The sequence below is a fragment of the Pinus tabuliformis genome, chromosome 5_1, assembly GCF_031772625.1.
Source record: "Pinus tabuliformis cultivar Carrire ecotype Pingquan chromosome 5_1, CPIR1, whole genome shotgun sequence".
NCBI lineage: Eukaryota > Viridiplantae > Streptophyta > Pinopsida > Pinales > Pinaceae > Pinus > Pinus tabuliformis.
The window spans coordinates 242,225,164-242,247,056 of NC_142305.1; positions in this window are offsets into that span (position 1 = coordinate 242,225,164).

Below are 21,893 nucleotides of genomic sequence, written 5' to 3' on the forward strand. Positions count from 1 at the left end.
TGCGAGCTCCTTATTTGGTTAAATAAGTAATGAATTGGCCCTTTATAGAGTTTTTCCTTATGCCAAATGGATGCATACCTTGATGGAGTCAACTTGACTATTTGAGAAGGCCGAAGAAACCATTTGGAGCCAAAACTTTTAATTTTAAAAATTCGAATTTCTTTCTTTTGAAAGTCCAATGGGATTTGACACAAAAAGATTTTTCTTTTGACTTTAAGCATTTAAAATATGCTTCATAATGAATCAAACATACATTATGAAGACCAACCATAGTTATACAATTCAACTCTCCCTCTTAACTAGGGAGGTATTCATAATGATTATTTAGATGTTCTCATGTTGACTACATCAATTTGTCACATCCATGCAAATGATGCGAAATATGGATCTTTCACTATCTGATGAACAGGTGTCATGAATCCCCAAGAAGGATGGAAAAAGAACCTCTCCATGAAGTATAAGAATCTTGGATTAAATACTTTAGAAACCCTAATCTTGGAGATCATTACGGATCCTCAGTTCACAACCTACAATGTCACATGCTACAAAGTAAACACAAAGCAATGTCATCACAGTTTGCCTTTGTTAAAGGTGCGATAATATTCTTAAATGAGTAAAAATAAAAAAGGTTAAAAGAAGCTTCCATTCTAGAAGCCTCACGAATGGTATCTATTTCAAAGCGGTGGATATTGGGCTCAATATCCTCCTATCCTAGATCTCTTTCCTTCCATTATGGATCTCACCCCTTCCTTAATAGATCTCAAATTCCACTCTTTCCCTATAAGCGCAGTGCACTCAAAGAGGAATGGGTTGCCATTTATGAATTTTGAACTATACTTACATGTTGTCCAAGTATCCATTAGATACCTTTTGATTGCAAGGGTTTAGATTGAAGATCATTGGAAGGAGACTTTCAACATCAAGGCCTAGTTGTAATTCTCCTTTCCTTCATTTTTAATACAAATATATGTTTCTTTCCCACACTCATTTGTCATTATGTTTGTTGTAAAATTCCTTGATCATTTATATAGTTTATGATTGAATCATTGATGTATTATATGCGTTGATCATTTGTTTATTTATGTCTATGCAGGTCTCTTCTTGGAGCATTGAGGACGAGACTAAAGCGACAAAGGACAATGACAAGGATAATCGTCGAGAATTTCAGAAAAAGGTATGAGTTATGCATCCCACTTACATTTATGATTTAATGATAAATTAGGGAATGTTTTCATTTTCTTGTCTATTTGTTTCCAGACTTAGTTTCTGAGTCTAGGGAGATCTGTCTTCTTAGTAGGATAAGGTTTTTTTGCCAAACAAATTAGTGACTCCACTGCGGAGTGAGATTCTCTTCAGTTTACCTTCTTTTATTAATACCAATTGTTTCTAAGTCTCTCGCGAACCTTACTTGACTTTAAATCCCTATATCCTTTAAGTTTTTGGAAAATTTTCATTATTTTTTCTCAGTTTCCTCGCTTGTCGCATCTCTCTTTGAGAGTCAATGTGTTCACATTGTGATTTTTTGCCTAATAGTTGTGAATATCGCTTTGGTGCCTACTGTATGTCTGCGACGCTCTATTGAAAATTTGATTTTTCTCAGGGTTTGTTCTCTATGAGTTTGAATATGTTCATTAGGGTGATTTTTGATCTGTTATAGTGTCTTATAAGTCAAAATTTTTGGATTTGGCTTTGTTTTGACAAACTTCTTGTGAAGATTATTATTTTTATATTACTTTGATTGGTTTTATTGATCCATGGGAAGAACATTTGATTTTTCTAACTTGAATACTCAGACTTGCTTGTTATTTCTGTAAGTTCAATGAAATTTTTCAGTCTTGTTATTAATATATTTTGGTTGAAAGTTTTCTTTACTTTTACAAAACATTAATTTTCACAAGAAGAAAGTTGCTTGAATTGATTTGTTTGATAAATTGAATCCATCAAGTTGTTGCGTGTTTTATCTTATTTACGAAAAATAAAATATTGATTCTTGCATTGTAGGATGTGTATTGTCTTTTGAAAGAAGTGTGTTTTTAAATTGATTGTTTGGTTTCAAAGAGATTTGATTGGAATATGAGCTTTTGGGGAATTGAATGAAAACTTCTCCTTCCTTTAAATAGGAATTCATTGAATTGAAAAGATTACATATTCATATTCACTACATGAAGTTATGGTTCAGTCATAATACCATCGACTTCACCTCCATTACCTATTGAATAAACAAAGACTTAAAAGTGATGCTAATAAAACCAATTAGACATCTTTTTACATTTCTATCGTGTCACACCTACATTAGATCAGTTGTAGGGTTTTGGAATAGGTTTGAAAATTAACATTCCAACGCTGCAAACAAACATAAAAGCGTGTGATAGGGAGAGAAATCCATTTTCTATAGTTTGTCTCCGGGAATCTCCCCTTACACGGGAGTCAAGCACGAGGTCATATCATACCTAGTGAAGTAATCGACTCTACTTCATTGGTTACGGTAGCACAACCTACATGTATTACAAATGGTACCAAAAGGTACTTTGGGATCACTTGAAAGGACTACCTCATTTTGATGGATCTTTCAAGGGGATTGAGCTTTGTTACTCTACCCTTGCGTGTATATTCATACTACGATTGTACCCCCAGGTTATGTTGTTGTACATGGTAACCTTAGTGACCATAATCTTAGGGATTTTACCCAAGGTGATGGCGGGGGGAGTCCCTGTTGTACCCAGAACAAACATTGGCTATACTCACTTTGGCCTTCTTGGAGGGTACTTCACTCAAGATGGTTTATGTGAAGTTACTTGCACCATGTCATTACCATTAAGCAGGTTGTCAAGGTAACTATTCCACCCACTCTATCTATAGCCACTTTTCACATTGATCTCTGCGACATTGGATTTCATCACCAACTAGTGATTTCAATGTGAAAAGTTTGCTTGCATGGTTTGACTCAGATATATTGACATGTGTTACTTTGTTTGTTTTACTTTTTTAGCGAGACCATAGGTGTGAAGTGTGAATTTGAATTGTTAAAATTCTTAATAAAATTCATTGTGGCACGTTTACCTCATCATTCTCGTAGAATGTAGGGTTTACCCCTTGAATATACTCCTAGTAAATTAAAAATTGTTAAATCAGAAAGAAAAAAAAAACCAAAATATAAAAAACCTGGAACATCAAAAATTACAAAACTTGAAAGCACATAATCATCTGAGACATTGCAAATCGAAGAAGTAGAAACTGAAATGGTTGAAAATCTAGAACCTAAAGTAATTGAACACAAAACTATGGAAGCATAGGTACTTTTATCCAAGGAACCAGAAATTACCGAGTTAGTAACTTCAGAAATTTATGTCTCCCCTTCATTAAGTCTGATATATACCCCTTTACTGGTTATGACCCAAGAAACTATGCTTTCACGTGACAAAGTAGATTACCTTCCACCTGGTCTATTTAATATAGAGGAGATTACTCAAGAAATTGGTCTTGTTAACCCTCCTATCACGGGAGTTAATGAACCTCATATTATTCAACTACCAATATATCCTTTAAAACAAGGCCCTTGGTACCGAGCTCTACTTAACCCTCCAAGACACACTTGGGTTATAGTAGGCACTTGGGACAGAAGGCTTTCCTCAAAGCAGTTAAGAATTCGGTAGCTAAAAGAGATAAGAGGGAGAGGATTCCCGGTGTCCATCTTTCGTTTGTTTAGGGGACTACGGATAGGATTGCGAGGATTCTTAAGAAGCATAATGTCCCCTCGACCTTTAGACCTCTCAATACCATTCGTAAGTCCCTCAGATTTGTGAAGGATCCTATTGACCCTAAGGACATGAAAGGGGTTTATATTATTCCTTGTTCTTGTGGGACTCCCTATATTGGTGAGACTAGTCGCTCCATTAATCAAAGGATTAGTGAGCACGCAGCTGTCCTTAAGCATATAAGAGCCAAGTCTTCTGCTTTAGCAGAGCATGTGGAGAAAACCAATCATTATGTTTGCATCGAGGAGGCTAGTGTGATTGCTAGAGTGTCCCAATTCCATCACCGGAAATTTAGGGAAGCACTTGAGATTGAAAAAAGGCAAAACAATCTCAATAGAGAGAATGGCTGGAAGATCAGTAGTTGCTGGGTCCCAATCCTCTCCTCCTAGTCGTGGTCTTCCTGCCTTCCCTTCCCTTTGTTTTGTTTTTTATTGTTGTCTTTTTAGATTTTCCCCCCCGGTGTAGCACTTATTTATGCTAATAACTTAAAGAAAATAAGCTTGAAATTAATCTTTGATAATTTTAACCTTTAATTTTAAATATTAAAATTTTCTTTCTAACCCTTAAATTACTCTAATATTTATATATTTAACTAACTTTTATAAATAACCATTGAATTATAATTAATTTATCTTAATATATTTTTGAAATTATAAATGTATAAATTATCCCTTTAACTTAAATTATAACTTACTATTTATATATTACCCTAATATTTATAACTTTTATAACTAGCTACTCTAATATTTAGAATTATTATTATTATTTTTTTTTTTTGAATCAGACTATTTCTATTAATGATACAAAAATTTTACAAAGAGGCGGCAGCCTCTTGAGGTCTAGCCAGGATATTGGCTGTCTCGCCTGAAGGATTTGAAAAACTAAAAACCAGACTGCCTGAGACTAAACCCAAACTGTCATTACAAAACGCATACTGACTGAGGTTCCAAAACTGCTGAACATAAGTAAAACTATTGACGCGAACTGTTTACATAGACAGTGGACCATTAAACAGAGACAGAAAACCAGTAAGCATGTTCTTTGACCAGACACTATGATTCCAAAAGATGACGACATCCAGATCAGGTATCGTGAGCATAGGAGGGCGATTCTTCCACAATTCGGCAACCATAACTGGAGAGGTCATCCTCGTCAGAGGAAAGGCCCTTATCATATGGCTGATGCCCATCATCCGGAGGATTTGAGTGCGCCATAGCCGGCTGAGCCAGGAGAGAAGAATTTTTAGGTACCTGAGACTGCTGGCGATGATTCTGAGATGTGCTTGGCATATCATTCATCTTCTGCTCTGAAGTTTCATGCGTAGTAGCAGCAGCCACATCTGCGACGCCTTCACTGAGCTGAATCATGACAGTAGCGATGAAGGAGTGGTTGCTAAGCCTGCAAGGGATTTGAAAGCGGGCCGAGTGCTCATGAGAATGATGAGGATTCGAAATTGCAGCCCGTTGTCCCCTGCCACGGCCACGACCACGACCACAACCACGAACAGGCGGACTTTCAGTAGTGGTATCCTTGGAGGAGGTAGAGGCATGGTGCAGGGGCCGACCACGAATGCCTCCTCTACGGCAACCCATTCTCTGTCTCAGGATGGTCATTATGCCCAGAGGATGGAGAATAGAGCAGACAACAGAACTGGGCTGAACAGGATCAACGAGAAGGGGGAGAATTGACTTGAATATCAGAGAATTAGGAGAGCTGGAGAGCTTACAGGGGAGGAGAATGCTGAAGGGGCAGAGGCGTTCCAGTAGAATCTTAACAGAAGGAGTATCACGAGCCTGAATACCTTGGATACCTGAAACCTCCACCGGACAGAGCTCTGCATCTGCGTGGAAGCCGAAAATGCGAGAGGAGGGAACAAATCTGGGATGGCTATGCGCCATCGGTTTAATGCCAGAGAACCTGTGGGGAATGTCAAACCAAGAGAGCTCGGCTTTGAATGAACTTGGCAGAGAATTGAATGCCATCTGCAGGTGGAACCAGGTGGCACGAGGCGTACTCCACGCGCCGACTGCTTCCGCCGCCATCCTCCGATCATCTGACCTGTGCACCCGCATCCGGGAACTCTAATATTTATATTTAATAACTTGGATAACTTACTATTAATTTTAAATTAATTTATTTTATAATATATATATATATATATATATATATATATAGATAGATAGATATACTATCATAATTATAATTAAATTACTCTGTTATCATAACCTTAAATTACTCTATTATATATTTGTTTAACTTCTATAAATATATATTATTTAAAATTAATTTAGTTTATAATTAATTTAATATTTATTAGTATATGGAACAGTCCCTTTGACTTATATTTGAATAAAAATATATCTAGATATTTATATTTATATATTTAATAATTTTTATAACTAACTATTAATTACTCTAATATTTAGATATAATAACTTTGATAACTAACTATTATTGTAAATTAATTTAGGTTATAATTTGTTTTTAATATATATTTATTATAAGTGGTTAAAAAGGGCCCATTTAATATTGTTTTAATAAGAATTTAACTAACCAAAGTTCCTTTTTTAATTAAATAATGGTTATACCCCTAATCCTGTCCTAACTAACCAGTCAAATCTATCCATTGTCAATATAGCCGTTACCTGGTCAAGGAATACAGCCGTTAGAGTTTATGCTCTATCTATTTAACATGCAAAGCCTGATTTGCTCATTCAACTTGTCCTGACGATGAACCACACTAGTTGGTTCGAAACACATCGACAAATGAAATATCTTATGATTTACGCCAAAAAATCTCTCATAAACTTAATATGGATCACAGAAGCCTCAATTCAATAAAAGAATTCCCTTTTTACACAATCCTTCTTCTTTTATATCGAGTCCAACCATGAATGAGTCTACATTAGAAATTCAAACTTCATCCGCTCTCGTTAGTGGACCTATTTAGTCAAGTGTGGCTTCTATGTTTACTGAACCTCTTGAGTCCTATGTTTATGTTAGATCTTCTGTACGTACTGGGTATTAGTCACTTAGTGGCGTATTTTTAGGAGATGTACTCGTCCTTCCTTTCCTGAAGTTTCCACTTTGTCTTTAGGAATTCCATCTAGTTCATCCTTAAGAAATGTTAGTAAACTTGCCCAAATAGAGTTTTCTTCCCAAACTTCTGTACCTGGGGTTCAACCAGGATTAGATTAAAAATTCAATTTATTATCTGGTCTAGTGTTTCTGCAACAATCCCCCATAGGATCTTATCTTATTGGTGGGAATCCTCTTATGCTCCTTATTTTACCACAGGGGGAACCTCTTGTTGGGACATATTCTCCACTCGGGGGGCAAGCTTTAGTTAGATATTACCCACCTTCTGGTTAAACACCTTAGGCAAGTTTTCCGCAACCTACTAGAACTCAATATTTTACTGGTGCCCCATTCCCTGAAATGGATAGTACTCCTTGGAATCTTGCTTATGGTTGTATGCCTCAGATTCCCTCTCGTCAACCTATTCAAGGTATACCACATATCACTTCTGGTCAACCTATACAGCCTACATCTCAGATCCCTTCTAGTCAACCTATTCAGGTTGCACCCCAGATTCCTACTAGTTGATCTATGTAAGCTACACCTCAAATAATGATTGGGAAACCTGTCCAAGGTGTACCCCAAATTCCATTTCAAGGTTATCCTTAAATGAAAACTGGTCAACCCTTCCAAGGAGTTCCACTTACGGCAAAAACTGGTCCAGGTTACCTTAGATTTCCTCCTCCGACTTATCCTGGCAGAATGAAAATTCCTATGGCACAACCTATTCTAGGATATCCTAGGTATCCTCCTCCAACAGTTTGACTTTATCCATAAGGTTATTAGTATCCTCAACCTGACTTTATCTGGACGCTACCATTCTTTTATACTTTACTAGATTTTACATGGTTTACCAATGATTCAATTTACCATCATCCTTTATGGCTTCATATTCCTGCAAAGTTACCAAGTGGCATACTAAAGTTCAATGGTAAAACTAGGGAAGACCCATCGAATCATGTGATGACTTATCATTTATGGTGTTCATCTAACTCCATAAATGATGACTTCATTCATCTTATTATTTTCTAGAGGATTCTCACTAGTCATGTAGCTAAGTGGTATATTGAATTACCATGAGCATCCTTTGGTAACTTCAACTCTTTGGCAACACCATTTTCAACTACCAATCTGATATGAAACTCGAAGCAAACTTTTAACTTCCTTACGATAGTAAAACTCCACAGATATTTATGATCATATACATGACTAGAGACGTTGTCGTTGTTTAGTAAAAGGCTATATTCTAAATCAGTTACTAGTGGAATCGTTTGTAAAATCATTACTTCCTACTATTATGGAAGATATTTCCAAAGATGGAGTTATTATTGAGGAGAAGGTTATTGCTTGTTCCTAATATTTAAATCTGGTTTATTCACAATATGGCACGTTATATGATAAAAATCCAATTTCTCCTCGACCATCTAACATCATTCCATTAGCTTCTACATAATATCACATTGCTAATGGTGTGGTTGGTTCTTTCAGTCAACAATTTGTGATTAAACCTTCCAGTCATTCCAATCTTAAGTATACTCCTACTGTTACTATTCAAAATTCAACTCATGTTACTATTGCTCTTGTTAAAACTTCTAAGATTAACATAATTTAGTCATCATTACTGGTAAATATTAGCAACCTATAGGTAAAAATAAGGCCCAAGGAAAAGAAAAACAAAATGCCTCTCAACAGGAAAAACCAAGAAAGACCTAATCTCTTGATGAGAAACAAAAATCATGGTATCCTTGTCTCATTTGTAATGAGGATCATTATACCAAAAAATGTCTACATTGTGTTGAGCTTAATAAATTTCTTAAAGGTTCTTCCACACCTATTGTTTTAACATGCCATTTCCCCTATTAGGAGACAAAAATGGTCGAACAAAATCATACTTATTCTTCCCATAACTCTGTTGACATCATGATGATTTGTGAAGAGATAGTAATGGTGACTACAAGAGCTAAATACTATGGTTCTCCAAATCCTTTGAATGGAAGTGGTACAGATCAACCTTCCACATTAGTTCCACCTCTTTGTGTTCCTCTACAGATTGAGCGATCAACTCATGAAGCAATTATTTGACCCCTTCCTAAAGGTTTCATTCGTAGGTCGTCTTATAGTCCACATTCTAGAGCGGCTCCAAATTATAATATTGTTGGAGACTTAGCTCATGCCCCTTCAACGATTACAACCCTCGAAGTGATTCATACTTTTCCAATGCAATGGAAATCATTGGTATTGTTTATAGGTGGAATTGATCCACATGATTCAAACCTTATAGTCTTTTCTCTTGAGAATCATGTACCTATACTCCTGCATCAACTTGCATTTCAAATTCAAGTTGTTGTACGCAACATAATTTTTTTCATACTGTTATAGACGAGGGACCCTCTATGTGCATTAGGTATATATCTTATTGGAAAGCCATGGGCTCTCCTTCAATTAATTAATCACCTACTACTTTAAAAGTGTTTGATGGAAGATGATTCAAACCCTACAACATTTTAAATGCATTACTCATGGGTCAAACAATTACTGTCGAAGTAGAGGTTGTCGATGTGCAACATGACTATAACCTTTTACTAGGTTTAAGTTGGACTTACACCATGTTTGTAGTGGTTTCTTCACTCTTTCGCGTGACTCCAAAGTTTGCAAGGAAAATCAAACTTTTTACATTGTTTCATTCTGAACTGCGCTGAGCTTACCAAGGGTTTTACCCAACTGTTAAAAAAAGGGATCCCTTTCATCTGTGATGATATTAATAAAAAATATTTTGATGCTCTAAAACATCTGTTGACTAATACGCCCTTATTGCATCCCCCTGATTATCATCGGAACTACTTCTTGTATTTAGCAATCTCAGACAATACTATTGGTATGGTATTGGTTCGGGAAGATGATTCGAATGATGAACATGTAATTTACTATCTCAGTAGGAACCTTACCACTTCTGAAATCAAGTACTTGCATGTGGAGAAATTGGCTTTGGCGGTTGTTCAAGCTGTCCAAATATTTCATCATTACATTTTTTTATGCAAAACCAAGTGGTTTCTGATTGTAACACCATGATATATATTCTTACTCAAAAACTAATTAGGGGAAAGTATTCCAAATGGATTGTGATTTTGTAGGAATTTGATTTGGAATTCATTAAATCCCAAAAATCACTTGTTATTGTTGAACCAATATGTGGCCTTCCCTATACTAACACACAAACGGTGGAAGAGGAATATGTTCTAGATGAATATATGTTTCTTATCAGTTCATTAGATCCATAATATGGAGAGATCATCATTTATCTTTAGACTCATACTTTTTGGCTAGAATTATCTCATATTGAACGACGTTGAATTCGACACCAGTCCCAACAATATACCATTAATAGCGATACTCTTTATTGTCGTGGTGCTGATTCATTTTTTAGACAATGATTAACACATGAAGCAACTAAAAAAGTTTTGAATGTCTGTCACTATAGAGCATGTGGTGGTCATATGTTAGGATATGCTACTGCCCAAAAATATTACGTGTTGGATATTTTTGGCCTTCTTTGTTTAAAGGCTATATTTTAGCAGTCCAAAAATGTCATGCTTGTCAAATATACAATCGTAAAATGTGCATGCCTCCTTCTCCTCTTCATCCTGTAGTTATTGTCAGTCCCTTTGTAAAATGGGGCATTGATTTCATGACATGTAATGATCACTCGACCACGGAGAATGGGTATATTATCATTGTAGTTGGTTATTTTAAAAAATGGATCAAGGTGATGCCCACATTTAAGAGTAATAGTGAAATTGTTGCTCTATTCGTATTCAACCACATAATCCCTAGATTCAATGTCTTGCAAGCCATTGTCCCCGACCAGGTAACCCACTTTCAAAACTTTATGATGTCAGAGCTAAATGCCAAGTTGGGCTTATGCCATGATAGCTCAACTTCCTATTATCCACACTCTAATGGCAAATTAGAAGTTGTAATCAAAGTTTTGACCATTATGCTTCAACGAACGATAGGAATTCATAAAAGGACTTGGCACATTATGTTTTTTTTTTGACCTTATGGGCATACCGTACCTCAACAAAAACAACAAGAAGATTTACACCCTTTCAACTTGTATACGGTATGGAAGTTGTGTTACCTATTGAGTCCAAAATTTTGTCACTTAAACTAGCTATCAAATTACTCCCTACTACTTCTGTCGAGGAAGAGGATTTTTTTACTTAGTACATGTATATTTGACTCATCAAGATGCCACTATGGCTAATGAGGCTCATAAGAAATGTATTAAGGTACATTTTGACAAAAGCGTTAATGATCAAGTCCTTTTTGAAGGTGACTTTGTCTTGATATATGATCAAAAACACGAAAAGATAGGAGACGAAAAATTCGAGCCTATGTGCCATGACCCTTACATTGTAAAGAACACACTTGCAAAAGGTGCCTATGAGCTAGTAGATTATGATGGGATTCCTTTGTATGAGCCTAGAAATGGGATTTATCTAAAAAAGTACTACTTAGGTTTTTCATGGGCACTTCGTACATTATTGTACTATAGTTTTTGGGGTTTTACATTTTCTTTTTGTGAACAACTTTCATCTATGTTGCTTATCTTGTGTTGCACTTGATTTGCAAATGTTTACCTACTCTTTACCTTATATTGGATTTGTCGATGGTGCTAGCCATAATACTCGAAACCTTTCATATGTTGCTTGGGAAATATTTACTCCTAATGATGAGTTAGTGAGTCTACATGGGATATGTTTGGGTCGTACAACTAACAACATCATGGAGTATAGTGTGGTAATTGAACTATTATCCGATGCCATCACTTTTGGTATTCATTAGTTGGTTGTTAGAATTGAGACTCAACTCATACTTATACATTTGAGTAGGGTTGATTTCGTCAAAAGTCCATCAACATTAAGAATGTTTTTAAGAGTTCATCTCTTGGAAATAAATTTTGATTACATTGAATATTGAAACATTCCAATACATCTAATTACATTAACAGGTTCATTAGCTAACTATGTATTAGATCAAAATTTGCGCAATTTATAATAACCATAATATGCATACACTATAAAAGGTAAATAACCCAGATAAAAATATATAGATCTCCATAGATAAGTTCACAAAAGAGTTCATACATAAAAATGTGTTCAAGACACATAAAGATATCAAGCCTTAATCATGTCAATAACATCAAAACAAAAAGAACAACCTAAATGCCTAAACCCTAGGCATGATGCTCGTGATAGCAAACTGTGGCCCTGAAAAAATTCCTAAGTAACTCGCCTAGTTGTGAAGGCATACCCACTGTATGCTTTGGGTAGCAAAGTGGTATGCCATCAACCCCAGAGTTTGGAATACAATGGATGAGTCGCTCTAGGTTCCACTCCATCTCTGCAAGTGTATCAACAATCTCTAAGTTATGTTCGCCAATATCTACCTGTTGTTGGCCCCACCTTTGAGTAGGGGGCATCGACTGGCCTGACAGGTTCAACATCTGCATAATAATCAAATTTCAGCCTTGATACACCGTTTTTTTTTATAACAAAAATAAATCTTTTTACTTGATTTGTCTCACTGCATTCTTGGTGGAAGGACTAGATCTGGATCTCTTGAGAAATAGGTGCTAGCATAAGGATAGTCCTTGATCATGATGATCTACCAACGAAGCCATCTAAAGAAAGAGGGAGCGAATGCCATCATTTTTCCACCACCATGGCGTGCCATTAGATCAACCCATCTCCTCATATGTGGATCTCTTAGCGTAGGAAGGTCCACATATGCCCTCTGAGACTGAAACAGTGGTACCCTTTACAAGATTAAAGATACCAAAATAGAGCCATATCCAAACTGTTTCAACAAACCTACCTTGCACCCTTTCAACTACTCTTTCATGTTTATTAAAATTCCCCCACACCAATTAAACACTTTTGGATCCATGCATTTGATGGCATATTGCATCTAAGATTTTGTGGCCACATGAGGAGATGTAGTTCCAACAACTCAAATAATGGTAGACATGGTAAATTTTAATGGGAGATACTAAACATCTTTTATGTCTATATTTTCACTACTTGTTTTATGAGATCCTCTGACACAATACTTAGTAACATAATACTCTGTGGATTCACCACTACCTTGATGGCCAAATAAAAAAATCATAGCTCCTCTTCTTGACAACCCAGTCAGAAAATAAATGTCTTCTATTTCATTTGTAAGGGTATGAGAAATAATTTTAAAATGTTTCTCATTGACATTCCATGCCCTTACTAAGAAATATAAGAGTTTCGGTTGATCTCTCATGCCAAGAGTTAAGAAAAACTTGGCCAATCCACATCGCCTAAGTGCTAGCATGGTGTTTGGATCATTCACTGCTATGAAATCTTGAGCTTTATTTTCTCTGTCTCTCCATTCAACCACCATAATGGACTAAAAACATGTTGAAAGCAAAGGGGGAATATTAGATCATAATTATTTAGAAAAATTGAAGTGATTTCATGAGAAGTTTAAAAAAATTTGTGTGTTTTTTTCCCATTGTGCCTATTTTTGAAAATAGAACATTGTCATCATGGGATTTCTCTTCAGATCCACGACCACCACTAGTCCAAAGAGAAAAACCGTGATGATTCTATGACGCGACCTAGGTTTCTTAACAAGCTCGAATCCATAAATTTAACTGTTAAAAACAAAAAATGGAACTGTGAAAATGGGGAGAAGAGAGAGATCTCTTACCTGGAAGAAACAATGCATGTAATCATCCATTGGTTTGGTCACAATATGCTCCAAAAGATTGAGGGTAAAAATGGATTTTCTAGCTTTGCACTGGGTAAAAATTCAAATGGTTAAAAGGAAATGACTTTTTAGCTTTTTATAGGAAATTAAGTTATTTTAAATTATCATTTTTGCCAAATTAATCAAAATTAAACCCTTTTATCCATTTTTCGAGCAAATATGATGATTTTTTGGCTTCAGTGTGCAGATAATAGGTTGAAATGTTGAAATTTAACATAATGACATGAGTATACTTTTATCACTTTTTTCAGTCTCATTAAAACTGTAAGAAAAATGAACCCCCTAGAGTTATCTTTAAGCCCTTTTTCAACTTTCTAAATATGAAAAGGTAGCTGAGTAAGATTGTTTCGTTCACACTCGTAAAAGTGTTTGAAGAAAATTTTACCTATTATAAGTTTAACCCTTTTCCGGACTGAGTAAATTATTTATGAAAAAGGAATAGTTTAGTCAGTCATGACTAAAAGAGTTCTCTCTTGTATTATTTTATACTTTTTCGGCCTTAAGAGAATAAATTTATGAAAAAGGACCTTATGGTCCTTTTTATTTATTTTTCAAGCTCTCTTAAAATGAAAAAGAAGTCGAATTATCCCTTCACTAGCTCCTAAAATGTAAACAATGTAGGACTCGTCAATCATGTGATATTTATGATTGAAAATTACTGGGGGGGGGGGTTGAATCAGTAATTTAAAATCTTTACTTTTTCTCAACTTAACTTTCTTTTTATCTAACTAATGGTTTATGTAGGTGTCAGAGAGTTAAATTTGCAAATATATTTATGAAGAATTCAAGAACATTCACACAACATTCAAGAACCAACACATGAAGCCACCAGATATAAGTGAAAACCCTGAAGGGAGAAAACCACGAATTTTAGGCAGAAAGTGATGTGAAGGAAAGCTACTACTCCTTATTAAATCATTTTTTTGTAGGCTCCAACCTCAAAGGAATCTCCTACTCCCACAAATTTTCTACAGGCTACAACCCACAGGAGGCTCCTACTTCAACTGGATACAACCTGTTCTTTATCATGCTACAATATAGAAAGGGACATAAATCTCTCAATAACAACATCAAGTCACAAATGTTGGTTACCTTATATACAATTTCGCTGTCAAGTCTACGATTGAACTGCTTCTCCTTTTCAACTTTGTGCCTCTTATGCTGCTGCTCATCAATCTTCTTATGCAGACTTCTTCACTTCAAAAAGTTATATTTCCATTCCACTTTGTATATTTTATAAGCAAGCCATCTTGGATGTTTGTATTCTTTGCAGGAATATGAAATGAAGCATTATCTCTTGGACTTCCAAAAACTACTCATAAGATTATCTCTTCATTTTGAACTCTAAAAGAAAATTTGTAATATAAAATAGAGTTGAAATAAAACTGCTCAATCAGTAATGATTACAAAGAGACTAATCAGAATTATATTATCTACATTCTTCTATACAATGAAATCATATATTTTTCAACTTTTGTCTCAATATTTTATGTTCCACCTTAACCATATCCAGCCTTTGCATTTAATTTTCAGCCTTTGCACTTCATATCACTTTCAACCTTTTGCATTCAAGCATAAATTATCAGCAATTCAAAATTCAACATAGTTTAACACCAATTTGATCAATGACATCAATTCCAATATTACCAACATTCTCCCCCTTTGGCATTGATGGCAATCTCTTCTACTGCTTCTCATGAAGATTACCTCTTCTTATGTCTCCATATCTCTGCCTACCTCCCCCTTTGACCTCAATGACAAGGGTTGTTGCACAATGTAGAATTTTGTAGTTATAGAGTTCCTGTTATAAAATCATTTAAAAAACCTTCTTTAGTATTTGTGCATGATAGGGCATAAAACCCTAATTAATAAGTTGTTCTCCATAATTGAATATATACACCATGAATTCCATATGAGTGTTGGAGCAATATTTAAGTCTTTGATATGCCTTTTATATATGGGAACATGTCTTTGAAATGTCTTTGATATTCGCCAAGCTGGTCAATAATATATGATGATGAACCATATGAGCGCTAAATGCATCAAATTTGTGTAGAAATAAAACCACCAAGCAATGTGTAATAACCATGGATTATAGGCCTTGTAAGTAGTGTTATTCTAGCTCGAAAAAGCCTAGGAGAATAACACATGCTCTTCTCTAGGCATGGGTCACAAAAGAAATCGAACATAACCCACTTCTTTAGGCATTAGACTGTTTAATAGTTACTTATAATAAAGTAATTCACTAGCTCCCCCAATAATGAAATGGAGTCTGGGCGTTGGTCAAAATATATAATGTTAAACTATTCAATGCATGTTAAAATATTTAACTCAATGCTGCATATGTATCAAAATTCACCGAACGATGCATATTTAACTCAACGCTGCATATGTATCAAAATTCATTGAACACATTTCAAACCCCAGGAAATGGAGAACACTTTCAATTGGTGATCGAAAAAGGCAACTTATTCCACTAATCAGAATCTATCCAATCTTTTCAGGCCTGGAAATAGAAACTATGCATTGCTCTATTCAATTTATGCAACCATGTGAACCAAAGCTCTATCGATTCCAACAAAGCTTGTTAGGGTTGTAAAGATCAGGCCAACGATTTTGTTGGAGCAGTCATGTTAAAATTCCATAAAGGAATCTGTATTTTACAAGAATTGTTGTCTCAAGATAGGGAAACTATCTTGGACACACAATCAGTTGGTTGAGAGAATATCTCAACCACATACCAAACTAAGGAAACCACTCCTATAGAATAGGAACAATCTATTTACATAGAAAGTTATAACTGAGACAAGTATGAATTAATATTCCAACACACCCCCTTAGTGAGTATTTGTCTCAATATCAATATGAAAAGTGTAGTTGTGGTCAAACATAAAAGAATATGTTGATGTCCATATAAAGGAGCAACCATCCAACGGAATGCATGGGTGCCAACCGCCAGTCTTGTAGGATGTCCTTCGCATACATGGTTCTGTCAACCATTATAACTGCATAAATGTACCTGTGCCTATAAATCCCCCTCCAATACCATCATGGGTTTTATCGGATTACCCATAACCATGTTCTGGGTTTTATCGGATCACCCTCAACCATACCACCAAGGCTCAACATAGCCATGAAGGCTCAACTCAGCCATGAAGGCACTCCAGCCACTTTGGGCCACAACCTTGCCACTAGGGCACTCCAGCGACTCTGGGCTACAAAGCTGCCACTAGGGCACTCCAACCACTCTGGGCCATAAACCTGCCACTAGGGCACACCAAAGACCCGACTCAACCAGGCAAAGGGTTTTCTCGGCTAACCCTAAACCATGCCAACAAGAATCTCTGTCCCACTTCACTCTTACATGTGGTTTCTAGCTTACCACAAACTAGCACTGTAAATACAAAGTGGTTTTTAGGTTACCACTAACTATATGGGGATACACGTGCCTTACAAGGCTTACAACACAACTCCAACTTTTGGAGTTACTAGGTACATACATTATAAAGACCACTACAAAACATCCTAGACTTGCTTACTAATAAAATGTGTGGCTCATAATACAACATAATATTAAGTCTATTCTACAAACAAAAATAAACTTTCAAACCCATTTGAATCATTTTCTAGTCAGCTTGGATACACCATACCATTTATATGCTCGAACACGCCACTGCTTTCCCACATGAATATCATCAGCTTTGTACTTTTGATTCTTTGACACCCTCATTTTTAACTTCGGCATATTGGTCTTGGATCTCCATGTTTTAGCTGTCATCCATTAGAGTCGTGAATTCTAACAAAATGACTTCATATTGAGGTCGCGAATCTCAATATGTATACAAATTTCCAAGACTAATTCACCTTTACCCATATAAAAAAAAAATACCATACCAAATAATACTATAAGCACAAGCGATGATATAAAGATAACCATGCTTTTATGCATTAAGGTAAAAGCCAATATCCACGAGTTCAGTATTATAAAGCACACCACACGGCCTTCATAGATTTCAACCAATGCAATATTTTCAACTTGTGACCGTCAATCAGCATATTTTCCTCAACCTCAACTATCTTCTTATCTCACGTGGACAACTCATCTAAAAAAAATTCCACAAGTGTTGGTAGCATATAACCTTTCAGATCTGTTGTTGCAACATCATCAACTCCTCCTTGGTATCCTTTCTGTCTTGTGGCCCTCGATCTACGACAAATCTTGGATCGTTTCCATTTGACCTTCAACGCATAGTATTAGCATCAGAGTATGAATCATAGTGTGAGCCAAAGATCTATCCAAAATTGCGGTCCACCTTTCTAGAAATTCCAAGAACTAGAGGCATCCGAGGATTATATGCTGGATTATCACCGACCTTGGTTGAAATTGTTCCTTATGCTGGTCTCGAGTTTGGTTCCTATGATACATTCAAGTGATGGATTAAGACATGGAATAAAACTATTTCAATATAAACAGGCGATGAGGGTGAAGAGAGCCTATCAAGTTTGCAGCTATTTCTTTATGGGGGGACACTAGATGCATTGACGGGAGCCCAACATTCAGGAGGTAGAAACTCCAGCGATAACACCAAAGTATGTGAGGCCAGCACATAGAATTAGTGAGCTAAAGCCTTCTCTCCCACACAGAAGGACACTGGTGGCTCCTCCGTCACCAATTAGCACAACCAATTGACTGCTTACCATGCTTCTCGAGTTAACTGTAATAGGATAGACCGCCACTGAGACTCTGAAAGTAAAGCCATGGGAATTTAACTGGTTGGCCGGCTCCACGCAGGTGGTTCTCCAACGTACAAGCAATACTCAGTGTGCCACAATTGGCTCTCCACCGTCAATTGATTTAATTCACAAAATCAGTCACAGGCTCTCAAATCGGTAGCCACACCAAGATTCATTGTCTCGGCTCTCCACTGAGGTGAAACTCACACAATAGAGCACAACAGTCTCCACGACTGGATACACAGATCTGTACCTGAGATCAGATGCAATTTGGGGATCAAACTCCCACACAGCTCTTGCCTAAAAAAAACGCAGATCCCTCAAAAGAAATCACAGATTGCTCCAACACCACCGTTGTCAACAAATCACAACTACTCTCCACGCCCTACGACTAGATCCTATAATTTTTCCACACTCTGTTGAGCATTGCTGCAGTGTCTTCAAAAAAAAAGAGGATGGACAAACTTAAAAAAACTAAAACAAAATATATTTTCACTTTTTATTTTCCTCTGCACATTTCCCTCAGCCCAAGACGAGCCAAGCCTAGGAGGGCCATGCCCTTGGGGGCTCTGATACCATGTTAAAATTCCATAAAAGAATTTGTATTTTATTAATCAAATATGAGATTACATATATAAAAAAAGTGTTGTTTCAAGATAGAGAAACTATCTTGGATACACAATCTGTTGGTTGAGAGAATATTTCAACCACACACCAAACTAAAGAAACCACTCCTATAGAATAAGAACAAACTCTTTATATAGAAAATTATAACTGAGAAAAGTAAAAATTAATATTCTAACAAGTCAAGCAACGAGAATACCTTCGGCTTCTTCTTCTTGGGTTTCCATGTTATTGGAGTCACTATAGATAAGCGTTACATGGTTTCCAACAACGTCAAAGCCTCAATTCCAACACAATGTTAATGAGGTATCAACATTAATATTGTGGAGATGCAACGCTAATATTACTGTGGTGTGGTATTATAATTGCTTGGCGTTAACATATACCAACAACATCATATATCAGAGAGTTAATATGACGTTTTCTTGGCGTTAATATATACCATTATATCGATCATTATTGGTATCACTCATATATTATCAGCTTAGAAATATTAATGAATATATATAGATTGAACAAGAGGTACATGCTGTGATAACGATCATATATATTACCAAACGTTGAATAACATCATATTTCTAGGTGTTGAACAACGTACAATAAATTACCAATAGAGATTAGGCTTTGATTTCTTCGATATCCAGAACGCAGAGATGATTTACGATGTAAAATAACCAAGTAGAAGGGAAAAGTTACTATTGATAAAAGTATCCTTATGCAAGGCACTCCCAAATCGTTATGCTTTTGTCGACATCGAACGCTGCCATGCTGTGCCATAATGCAACAAATGCTGACCATACTGTGCCATAATACTCCATGTGAGAGTCTTGTCATAGCACCCGACTATATATAATAAAGCCAATCATAATACCATATCATTACCACATGGGGTTATATATATATATATATATCCCCATACCATAGCATTAAATATATATCATCGCACATTTGAAGATTATATATATACCAATTGAACGTCAATACCAATTGATGTATTTGCTACAACGGCTAAGTCCTATGCTGTAAGAACTGCAAACAATCATATGTTAACAATATTCCTTCCTCTATGTTTCCTCTTCGACCTTTAAGGTGATTGAGAGCTCATAATATAGATAATGCATTATATTATAATTGACTATCTCCCAGAATAACATACGGCTAAGGTTGTTGAGGCTGTCAATATTCTTTATCTAACATTCTATCGCTTGCCTTCCATTCCTACTTCAGTCAAATTTTGAATAGATATAATTATACTTCAGTCAAATTTTGAATAGATATAATTATATTACTGACCACATTGATGATATTCTTGTTGGAGAGGTAAATCCCCTCTACGGATAGAGGCGATCCCTACTAGCCCAGAATGGGTCTAGCAACAATCAATCAATGCTACTGTGCAAGTTCCTAATTGCAAATAAAAGAGAGGCAATGAACACCTACTTGGATTCCAACGCTATTGTTTGATGAAGAGATGTCGCTCTCGCTCCTTCGCTCTGGCCGGTCACGATCCTCCACAATCTCCGTGAATAGATACCTGCACACACGAAGAGAAAGACAAACACAAGCGTGAAATCTAATAAAAGCAATTATACATCAGTCAGAAAGGATGTAATTCACATTAACCATTACAAAGACAAATGAGAATGGAACCATAACAGTAGTCATCTATTATTAATCAATAACAGAGAAAGGTACAACCAAAGTTCTGACGCTGAGTCCTTCTCTAGAGGGTCCAGCCAACAAGTCTCATAAGCATTCACCCTTGGAGGTAGATTCTCCCAAAACAAAGCTCTCTCTCACACAAGCAATACTCACAACCTTCCTTAAGCTTCCTCTAGCAAATCCACACTTGTCACACCAACTACCTACTAGCAGCAGTCTAAGCACTATGAATTCCACACTATCCAAAACTCCAAACTAAAAAACTAGCTGCTCATGGCAATGGTAGAGGCTTAAATAGGAGAAGGAGTCTCCATGAATGGTGGGAGCTTATCTCCAAGGAAGGTGGCTCAAATGACGAAACAAACATGCCATAGAAGGTAGGGCGACATTTACAAGGCCAACAACCAGGTCTAGAGTCATCTGGAAGGCTGGCTGTTAGAACAAACTCGCCCAAACAGGATCAGCGCGGGTCCATAACTGCACTGGAGCGCTGACATCGCCGCTGAATAACAAAGAAGGTCATGTCAGCATGATCAGATATGAATAACAAATGCGCCGGCTCATGAAATTTGATCAGCGCGGAAAACACGTGTGCTTCCGCGCTGACAACGCATTCGGTCTGTTATGGAGCGCCCATCAACGCGGTTATTTGGCCAAAAGGCGCGCTGATAGCAAAAACTTTGGCAAAGTGGGTCATTTGGCCAGATTAGAGAGCATGAGCATGATTGATTTGAATTCATGACATAGTAGGGAGACTTACAGGGAGACAGTGACAAATTACTGCGTAACAGATGCCCCTTAAATCATGAAGCCCGAGAGAGTGGGAGGGGTGAAATGCTTTACAAAACTGCTGAACCGGAACACCACCAGCCTGCACGTATGTACAACTGATATCTCGATTACATGTAGTCTAGGCATGGGCGCAGCCATCCAAAAGACATACGAAGAAGGTCTGTGGTATGGACGCAGCCACCCAGCTGAAGAGACCATGATGATAAAAAAGTATGGTCGCAGCCATCCCAAAGACTCAGGTATGGGCGCAGCCATCCATCAATGAGTCATGTAATAACAATCCACAAAATCGCAGCCTGGTTCGCAACAGACAAAAACCAGGGTCTTGCGCTCCATCCCAACCCGAACAAAGTACAAGTCCAAGCATGTGAATACATGAGCTGAAGTCGAACATGCGTGAACATCGTCTGATTACCAGCCAATAGTGAAAACTATTAACAGACGCGA